The sequence below is a fragment of the Bison bison genome, unplaced genomic scaffold (genome assembly GCF_000754665.1).
Source record: "Bison bison bison isolate TAMUID 2011002044 unplaced genomic scaffold, Bison_UMD1.0 scf7180017864065, whole genome shotgun sequence".
In the NCBI taxonomy this organism is placed as follows: domain Eukaryota; kingdom Metazoa; phylum Chordata; class Mammalia; order Artiodactyla; family Bovidae; genus Bison; species Bison bison.
The window spans coordinates 1,915,693-1,925,718 of record NW_011494637.1 but is presented as its reverse complement, the minus strand read 5'-3'; the positions used below and the strand labels follow the sequence as shown (position 1 = coordinate 1,925,718).

At 47.1% G+C, this 10,026-nt stretch overlaps 1 protein-coding gene across 2 annotated transcripts in view; it reads right to left on the bottom strand.

Moving 5' to 3' along the window:
• PACRG (PARK2 co-regulated) overlaps positions 1 to 10,026 on the bottom strand; it is a 531,307-nt gene that overhangs the window by 1,896 nt on the left and 519,385 nt on the right. The window lies entirely within an intron of this gene.

The following is a 10,026-nucleotide window of genomic DNA, read 5'->3' as shown; positions in this document are numbered from 1 at the left end:
GGACACGTGGTGCAGCGGAGGCCTTAGCCCATGCCCACGTCTGGGGCTTGCATCTGCGTGGTGCACGCTGTCCCCTCCCGGCCTCACTAATCCCGGTGTTCAGCCTCCGCTAGTACCCCCGCCCCTCCCTATCACTGGGGGTGCAGCTGGGAGCGGGGATGGCCGTGCCTGCCGTCACTCCCTCATCTCTTCCTGAACGCCCCGATCCTAGTCCTCAGTTACGGCTTCATAGGGACGGGAGCTCTGCTGGTGCTGGGGTCTAAGTCCAGGCAGAGCAGACTGCCCCAGGGGTGGGGGGCGCACCTGGAGGACCCGGCCGAAGTCTCACCTCCCTGAGCCTGGAAGTGAGTGCTCAGCTGCCTCTCAGACTCTGCAGGAAGCGGTTCCTGCACTGGCCATCCACGGCCTGAGTGGGAGCCTGGGTCTCATGGTCTCAAAGTGTTTGGATAAGAAGCATCTGATCACGTCCCACCTGAAAGGTTACCCGGGTGCGTGGGGGTCTGCTCCCATCCAGAGAACAGAAATTCCACCTAATGATAGTCCTTGTTGTTTAGTTGCTCAGTTGTGTCTGACTCTTTGCCACCCCGTGGACTGTAGCCCGCCAGGCTCCTCTGTCCGTGGGATTTCCCAGGCAAGAATACTGGGGTGGGTTGCCATGCTCTCCTTCAGGAGATCTTCCCGACCCAAGGATCAAACCTGCATCTCCTACATCGGCAGGCCAGTTCTTTATCATCTGAGCCACCAGGGAAGCCCAGGAATAGTCATGACCGGCCTGTGAGTTGTATTTCCCGCCCAGATTTCTAAAGGCTTCAACACCGCTCATTCTCCCAGTAAGTGAGTCACCTTTGTGCCTTTGCTGACACTACAGCACCTGATCCATGACGAAAGGAAAGGGCCACGGGCTGGGCTGAGAGGCTGGGAGGGGGGCGGTGAGGACGAGGGCTCAGGCCGGGGATGCGATGGGGAGAGCAGCTACAGCTGGAAAATGTGCACTTTCCCGGATGAACGTATTCATTTTATTCAGATTTCAATTCAGCTCCCAATGCTTAGCTTGCTTGAATGTGAAAATAATAGAGGGGGGGATGGCATTTCAAAGCTGCTTTTCCCCAGTTATTTTGAACATTTTAAAAAAGACAGAGTACTGGTTCAGACCAGTAATAAAGGTAACAATTACAATCCCACACAGCACAGATAAGCAGCTCTTTTGCTTGATTTTCCCAGAAATTTGTTAGAGAAATATCACTGTCTTGTGTAACGCAGAGAAAGGACATGGTTCTCCTGATTAGTTTTGTTTGGTGGGGGGTGAGGGCAGGCAGAAATACTACTAATTTTCTGAAAGAGAAAGGTTATGAGTTACACAGCTACAGTGCATATCCATTTTTCATAACGAATGAACTTAAAATGGTTTGCAAAGCCATCGTCATAAGGTGGATTTTGCCCTTCTCATGGTGGAAGCCTTTCTGCTGTGATGGAGAAAGCTGGATTTAAGTTAAAGGTTGATTTACAGAGTAGCTGATAGTCTAAAATATTCATACATGATAGCTGTACAGAATAAACAAGAGATAGGATGTTTGAACAAAGAGTTCTTGCCTGGTTGTTTTTCAGCTAAAGGTAAACTTTAAAAATATATACAGACGAATACTTAAATAGTTTAAAATCAAAACAAGATTTACAGGTGGTCTGAGAAGAGAGTCAGTGCAGTCAGGATCTCCCACCAAGGACAGCATGGTATCCATCCATGTGAGGGGGTTTCCAACACAAGGAGGTCTGGAGTTGGATTAAGAAAGAAGGGGCTTCCCAGGGGGCTCCATGGTAAAGAACCCGCCTGCCGATGCAGGAGACACAGGTTCGATCCCTGGGTCAGGGAGATCCCCTGGAGGAGGGCATGGCACCCCACTCCAGTATTCTTGCCTGGAGAATCCCATGGACAGAGGAGCCTGGCGGGCTGCAGACCATTGGTTGAAGAGAGTCGGACACGACCGAGCACACACAGAAAAGAGAGAATGAGGAAGAAGCTTGTGAGCATGTGTGTGTGTGTGTGCACTGGGCAGGGGTCAGTGATGTGCATTACAGGGGAGAGGAAAAGACACCAAGGAAGAAGTTCCGCAAGAGAGGAGGCCAAAGCAACACAGTCCAAGAAAGATGCAGCAGGACCGGAAACAGGTCACATGTGTGACAAGGGAGACGGGGAGGAAGGCGTGTGTGAGGGGAAAGGTCGGCTCCCGGGGTTCCGAGGGGGGCCCTGAAGGAAGGCCAGCGACAGTGTCTGGGCTGGTCCCTGAGGGCCCCCCACCCCGAGCCCGGATGACATTCCTGTTGAACTCCCCTGCTCACAAAACAGGTGGACTTAGGGGGGAGTTGACAGGATGCAGGTTTGCATGGCCTGCTGAGCCCTGGCAAAAATGCCCCAGGCGCAGGTGGCGAGTGTAACTGGTGATGGTGCTGAGTTGTGACAGCCTTGATCCAATTCCTGATGGACAAAGACACGTAAATTAATCACCAATAAATGGCGCCTTTTGTTGGCCTGTTAGTCAAAAGGTCAAGGACTGAATAGATCACGGGACAGACATATTTTCCTGGTGGGGGCAGAGAGGGGTGGGAAAGTCTGCACACAACGGAAAGCTTAACACGCCCTGTTTGTCCCACTGCCTCCCAGAAAGCTACCATGACAAGCAGCACTTTATTTCAATAGTGACCTATTCTTATTTCTTAAAAAATATGTAACTGTAGGAGTAAGAAAACTATGTAGCTTTTTTGTTTCTCAGCAGTGCATAAACCAAGTGATAAAAAGAACAGAGCAGAGTAACAGTTGCTTATTCAGAAAGGGAGTTGGGGTTGGAATATTCCGTGATTGCAGAATGTGTATCCCTCGGGGAGGAAAAAGCTCAACAAAGAAGCACCGTCCCTTCCTTTGGGCGTGGGAGGCATGAGCAGGCAGGGTTTAGGGTCAGGCCACGTCCTGGGGCAGGTGAGCGGGGCGGTCTCCATTTCAGAACTGCTCTGGAGTCAGTTTCTTTGAGAATCTGAGTTTGAGGCGGTTAGGTTGAGCTCATCATTTTAAATACGTACGATGCCGCAGGAAGACACGCTTGTGAGAATAGGATGCTTTAAGAACAACCCAGGTGGTTATGTACAATCGTCAATTCTGGTTAGGAAGATGACATTTCAATTCAGGAAGCTAGGAGTCTATTTTCTGTCCAATAGCTGGAAAGATACACTGATTAACCAAACAAACAGGACCTGTAACAACAGTTCAAACCAGACTTTGCATTTCTAAGGGAATACTATGCAGGTAGACTAAAACCAGGGATTCCGTTTCTCCTCTTGGAAGTCTTTGTGTGCCGGAGACGAGACCCTACTGCTTGGAAGTCTCTTGGTTAGGAATTATCAGGTTGGCCAAAAAGTTTGTTTGGAGTTTTACATAAGCTGGTACAGAAAACCCCCAAGGAACTTTTTGGACAATCCAACATTTTGAGGACGCTTGTCATTCTGAACGTTGAAGTGGTTTTGGATTGTGTAGGCAGAATGTGGAAGCGTGGGCAGCCTCCTTTTCTACCTAAGCCTGTTTAAACAGCCCCTACCTGGATGCTTTCTCTTCCTCAGGGCCATTTTGGTCAGCACTGGCTGGTACGTGTGTCCCAGTCTTTCTGCTGTCAAGGGCATCCTCCCAGTGAATGAACTCATGGTTGTGAAGTGACCATCACACCCCCTCGCCCCAAGGCATGGCCAAGGCATCGGACCTTCACACAGGTGTGGATCTGCAAGGCAGGGGGCCTGGCTTGGCCACGGACCCATATCATGGAGGGTTTCGATGAAACAGTCTTTTAGTATTTTTACAGTTTATACTGTGTAGAAGCTTTCTTCTTTTCTTTAGTTACTACTATTACAGGAAAAAGGCAGGGAAAAAAAAAAGACAAAATCCAAGTGGGAAAAAGAACACTTTTGGTGGCCAGAGCAAGGTCTTCCCAAGTTGCTGTTGGTGGCACCTCTGGCCATTCTGAAGGATGATGGGCTCTTGGTAGACAGCACGAGACGAGGCCCTGCGGGCTCATGCAAGATGGAAAAGACGAGGCTCTTGCCTTTGGGGAGCTGGCCAAGGTCCCCATAGGTCACGTTTATGCCACCAGACTGAGTCTGGGCTATGGACCCAGCCCAGAGCCCTGTGCAGCTGGCCTCTGTCCTGTTGCTCGGACCCCACTGGAGACTGTCCTGAGAGAATGCTTCTCTGTGAGGGCAGGCCAGACTCCCGAGCCCCCTCGTCCCAGGACAGGAAGAGCCAAGGAAGGCAGCACGGGAGGGCACGGGATGCTCAAGGAGGGTCACATCCAGATTCGGATCTTTCTGACTCCAGTGTTTTGACCAATACTCTTAAGGGTATCCTGGAGAAGGAAATGGCAACCCACTCCAGTGCTTTTGCCTAGAAAATTCCATGGATGGAGGAGCCTGGTGGGCTACAGTCCATGGGGTTGCAAAGAGACAGACATGACAGAGCCACTTCACTTAAGGGTATGCTGCTGCTGCTGCTAAGTCGCTTCAGTCGTGTCCGACTCTGTGCGACCCCAGAGATGGCAGCCCACCAGGCTCCCCCATCCCTGGGATTCTCCAAGCAAGAACACTGGAGTGGCTTGCCATTTCCTTCTCCAATGCATGAAAGTGAAAAGTGAAAGTGAAGTTGCTCAGTCGTGTCCGACTCCTAGCGACCCCATGGACTGCAGCCTACCAGGCTCCTCTGTCCATGGGATTTTCCAGGCAAGAGTACTGGAGTGGGGTGCCACTGCCTCCTCTGGACTTAAGGGTATAGATACTGTTAAATGAACTGTAATGCACAAGCTAGAGGGAGATGAAAACTGTGTTTAAGGCATCAGGAGTAGAAAGCACACAAATGCTTACTTCAGGTTGCTTATTCAAGATACCCGAAGTATTACTCATTCTGTTCCAACAGATGAAATAATTAATAAACTCAACCTATTCCTTCTGCTTCCCAGGTGGCTCAGTGGTAAAGAATCTGCCTGCCAAGCAGCAGACGCTGGAGACGCCAGTTCCATCCCTGGGTCAGGAAGATCCCTTGGAGGAGGAAATGGCAGCCCAGTCGGGTATTCTTGCCCAGAGAATCCCATGGATGGAGGAGCCTGGCGGGAAGGCAGTGGTGCGCCAAAGGATAAATTACAGTCACTGGGGTCGCAAAGAGCTGGCCACGACTTAGTGACTAAACCACCACCACCACCTATGGTCTCTGGTCGTGACTAAGAAAAGAAGTGGACACGATCTAGACAGACGCAGCAGCTTTCGCTAGTCCTGCAGAAGTGCAGGCAGATGTCCTCCACATGGTAGATGGGCTGAGCGTCCGAGGGTGAGGGCGCTGTGCCCACCCCGCCTGTCATTCTGAAACCGTCATGACCTGGGGGCCTCTCAGAGCCGATGCACCAGACGTTCTTCAAGAAAACACCAGCATGGGAAACTCAATTAAAAACCACCAGAGTGAATCCGGAAATGGTAAGCAGCGACTCATCGGAGGTCCAGGCTACTGTTATCCACCTTTTTTCACACTACATACCAACTTTTGGAAGCTCCGGTTTTATGGTGTAACCCGCCATGCCAGTGACAGCAGTGGTCTGTGTCACCTCTTATGTGTACGGGGGCCCTTGAAATAACTGTGAAAGTGAAAAGCGAAAGTGAAAGTCGCTCAGCTGTGTCCGACTCTTGGCCACCATGAAATTCACCATGGACTCTACAGTCCACGGAATTCTCCAGGCTGGAATACTGGAGTGGGTAGCCCTTCCCTTCTCCAGGGGATCTTCCCAACCCAGTGGAAACTAGCAAACATCTCAGACAAATAAACAGATTAACCTGACAAAACAGCATTCACCGCAGCCTTCGGCAGCAGTGGCTGAGAAGCCAGGCAGAGCCCTCGTCTCACGGCGCCGAAGGCCAAATTACAGTCACGGAACAAACGGCTGTGACGTGACACGGCTTCGAGACACGCTCCTCTGGTGTACCGCCTCCTTCTCCGGCCGTTGGATGTGGGGTCCGACGTGTTGACAAGCGTGGCCACTTTGCGTGCCCGGCGTGGGAACTGGAATCGAGGCCAAGTCCAGCCCCGAGCTTTCCTCTGCGTGAGAGCACCCATGACGTCAAGTGACTTGCAGAGGACACACCTGTCTACCGTGTCCCCAGGAGAGATGTTGGTGAATTCAGTGCGAGACGAGAGCGCCGGTCCTTCGGCATGTGCCCGACAGCGCCGACAGCCTGAAGCCATGCTGAGTGCAATTTTAAAAAGTACTAACAGAAGAAACAAAGGCATTTCTTTCTGGATCAGAAAGCGCATTTTTTGTTTTTTGGGTTTTCTGTTTGTTTGTTTCTCAAATGTTTAACTAAACCATTTGAAAATCTTTAAAGTCCAATTGAAAGGGGTTTTCCCTGTTAAGTCCTGTAATCAGTGATGGCTTCGGCCACAGCTAAAATTGCACACCTTCTGCCTGGGTCTGCATGACGCCATCTGCCCTGCAGAGAGATTGAGCCCTTGGGGCCTGGGTTCGGGTGTCTGCAGAGTGTGTGTGTGGACTCTATTGCAAATATTATTCTTATAAGATATTTCTTGGTGACGCCGAACCATCACAGATGTTCTGTTGGATGATTCTGAACACATTTCCAGTTCTGGGTTTACTGGATTTAGTAGTTATGAAATGGAGACGACCGCAAACAGTAATTCCTTATTTGCGCTAGTTGGTATTTAGACAGAAATGTTAGTTGTAGTGGAATAAAACTAACATTTTTCAAAAGATAATCTACTAAAAAGATGACTCACCAATAAAAAAGATTTCATTAAGAAGATAGCTCATAATGCTTATGAATTTATGGTTTCTTTGAATCTTTCACCTTTTAGTTTGAATTAAGGACGGGTGAGAAGAGACACAGATATATTTTGTTTTTTAAGGAGTTTTTGATTTAAAGACCTAGATTAAATTGTCAACATTTGTTTTGCCAGAAATATCCTATTTGGGGTTTGCTTAGACCCAATTTACTTTATAGAAATGGCATTACCTGTTTAAGAATAAAAGTGCTTTCTCCCATAATGTTTGGAAAATTACAGTGGAAATAATCGTAAATTTTAGTCTGCTTCTTTCTGGAGATGAAAGAATGGAAGTGGAAGGCAAGAGGGCAAGACAAGCCAGGGCAAAATTCATTTTTTATACATTGAATAAGAGAAGAAGCCTTTTGGGGAGATGTTTTGAGGTTATTTACTTCTAGAATCCTAAAGAAATGCTTTCACTTTTTTTTTTTAGCTTTGTTATGTCACTTTGAGGAGATTCATCTTTTTCCCCCTTAGTGATAACTTGACTTCATAATCTCTTGGAAAGTGACTGTTTTCAACGTACCCTTAAGTCTGACCATATGATGGATATTTCCAGAGTGTTGGTTCATGGCGGATGTGAATCAAAGTTGCAATGGTTTTGCAACCACAGACTTATAATAACCAGAGCATATGTCATACTAGAGACGCCCAAGGGCTTAAACACTCCAAATCTTCTCAGATCTTGTTGACATTAATGAAATTCACAAGATTTCTTTCCTCTGAAGATAAAAGCTTTGAAGCAAGATCTGGATTCCCAGCTGGATGTCTGTCTCTCTCCCTCTCCTTCTGACGCAGGAGCTGGGTAACTAAAGCCAGAGGTTCCTAGCCCATCATAGTTTTGAAAGTTCAAGGAAAGGTTTTCATCTCTGAACAGAGCACTGATCACTGGTGAAACTGAAGGTATCACGGATCTTGACCTAATCATGAATTAAATATTTAAGTGCTCCTTCAGACAACTGCCAACTCCTTTCTGAACAACTGCCGTTTTCCAAAGTAGATTTGTTCTGTAGAAAACGAACAATGACAACATTGGGGGGTATAGTGATATAACGGGAAAAAACATTGAACTTCAAAGGCAAATAACCTGCAATGTAAGTTTTCAAACCTTAGCAGCTACAACGTCCAATAACTTACTAGACGGTTAACTATGGACAGGTTACTTAATTTCTCTGAATCTCAGTTACCGTCCCTATAGAAAGAAAGAACTGAATTGGGGTGAGCTCTGTTCATCCTAACATTACTTTATATAATACCACAATACAACTTCAGAACAAGCTTTTGGAAGTGAAGGTTATTCAATAGATGCATTGTATTTCAACTGAAAAGATAATCACAGAGCTACTGTATAATTCTTCAAAGTAAGCCACAAAACTCGTAAGTACCAAATCCAGCTTTCACATAAGTTCTAAAAAAAAAAAAAATCCCAGGGGACCAATGTTTATATAGTTAGTTGTCATTTAAAAAGAGAACACTGTCAGAAAATCAAATTATTTATTGACACACTACCCAAAATTATTCCATTCTGCTACTTCAGTAAGTCAGTATGGATGTTGATGTATTAGAATAGAGACCAAATATATGGGCTGATTTTTTATATATATTCAGGTGACAGTCATTTGGTCAAGACCACGTAAAGGCAAATTGGATTCATCTTTGATCAATGACTATTTTGACTTGAAATTATATTGAGAAAAATAGGTAGGTTCACCAGTTTATCCCTCTTTGGGATAACTACACTCATAGGTTCAGTCACCACTGGACTAACCTGAATTCCTAGTAGTGAAGTGGCAGTGCGTCCCTTTTCTCGTCGGCCCACGTGATTCAATGAACATTCAGTGAATACCCAACAGAAAGGGAGCAGAGAGTTCTAAGGCCAGCTCTTGTCCCAAGTCTATTTCCTGCGGGCTTATCTCATGGTGGAGTAATAATAACAACAATAATAATACTAGCATAATGTCATTTGAGAGCGAAGAACAGCTAGATGAGTTAGATGCTATTCCTGTCCCAGCACAGAGAAGCAACCTGAGGTGGAGGAGGTGAAATCACTCAGTAAAGTGATACAAACCATACACGATGCTGGGGTGCTGAGAAGGAGAAGGGGTGGGAGGCGTCTGCGGAGAGAGAACGAGAAGGTGATGGGAAGATCCAGAAAGAGAGGTCTAAGTGTCCTCCGCCAGCACAGACAGCCTGCAAGGGACCAAGAACTTGGTCTTTCTAATTCTAGGAGAATTTTAGCCCTGCAGAGAAGGAATGGCATCTGGAGAGCAGGTCTCTGGGATGCTCTACTGACTGCAAGCAATCAATCCCAGGACAGCAAACTGTTCATCTTGGCCTCATTTTTATGCTACAGACTATTACACTATCTTTCCTTCCTTATAAAAGCCCTTGAAATAGTGACATCCTTTACCAAGATATGAGCAGGAAGACAAAATGAAGGCTGACTGATTTCAAAGACTTTTTCCAGGGCCATACGATACAGACAAAAGGAAAAGTGGGCAGCAGAGGATGAGATGGCTAGATAGCATCACTGACTCAATGAACATGACTTTGAGCAAACTCTGGGAGATAGTGGAGGACAGAGGGGCCTGGCATGCTTCAGTCCACGTGGTTGCAAAGAGTTGGACATGACTTAGTGACTGAAGAACAACACAATACAGGAGGACTATGGGAAAATCCTGGGATAAGCATCACATTCTGTCCCTCCCTCTTCCCTCCCTATGACCACTTATGACTTATTTCTACACCTGTAGGTATTGGTTCTACGGTCTTACAGAAAAAGGAATCATAGGCTTTGATCTGCCTGAGGCAGGAAAACAGCCTAAGACCACTGTCCAGACTGCCTTTGCTACCTGTAGATGGACACCTGGAGTCAGACCAGAGGGGTTGGGGAAACCTGTAGCTATAGAAGAATAGGAAGAGGGTGAGACGGTATAAAGGAGAAACTTTTTATGACTGTCTGTCTGGATGGTCTTCTGATACCCTTTTAAAAAGTCAGATTCAAGCCATGGATATTGGGGACGTTTATGAATCAAATTTCAAGGTTTCTGTGATCCAAGAAGACGAGGGAAGTCTCTCGTGTTCCTTTAGGAAACTGTACCTTGGGATTCTTGAGTAGTAGCACTTGATCGGATTGAACGCCTGTGTGGAGGCATTCCGGGGGTTTCCCCCACCCC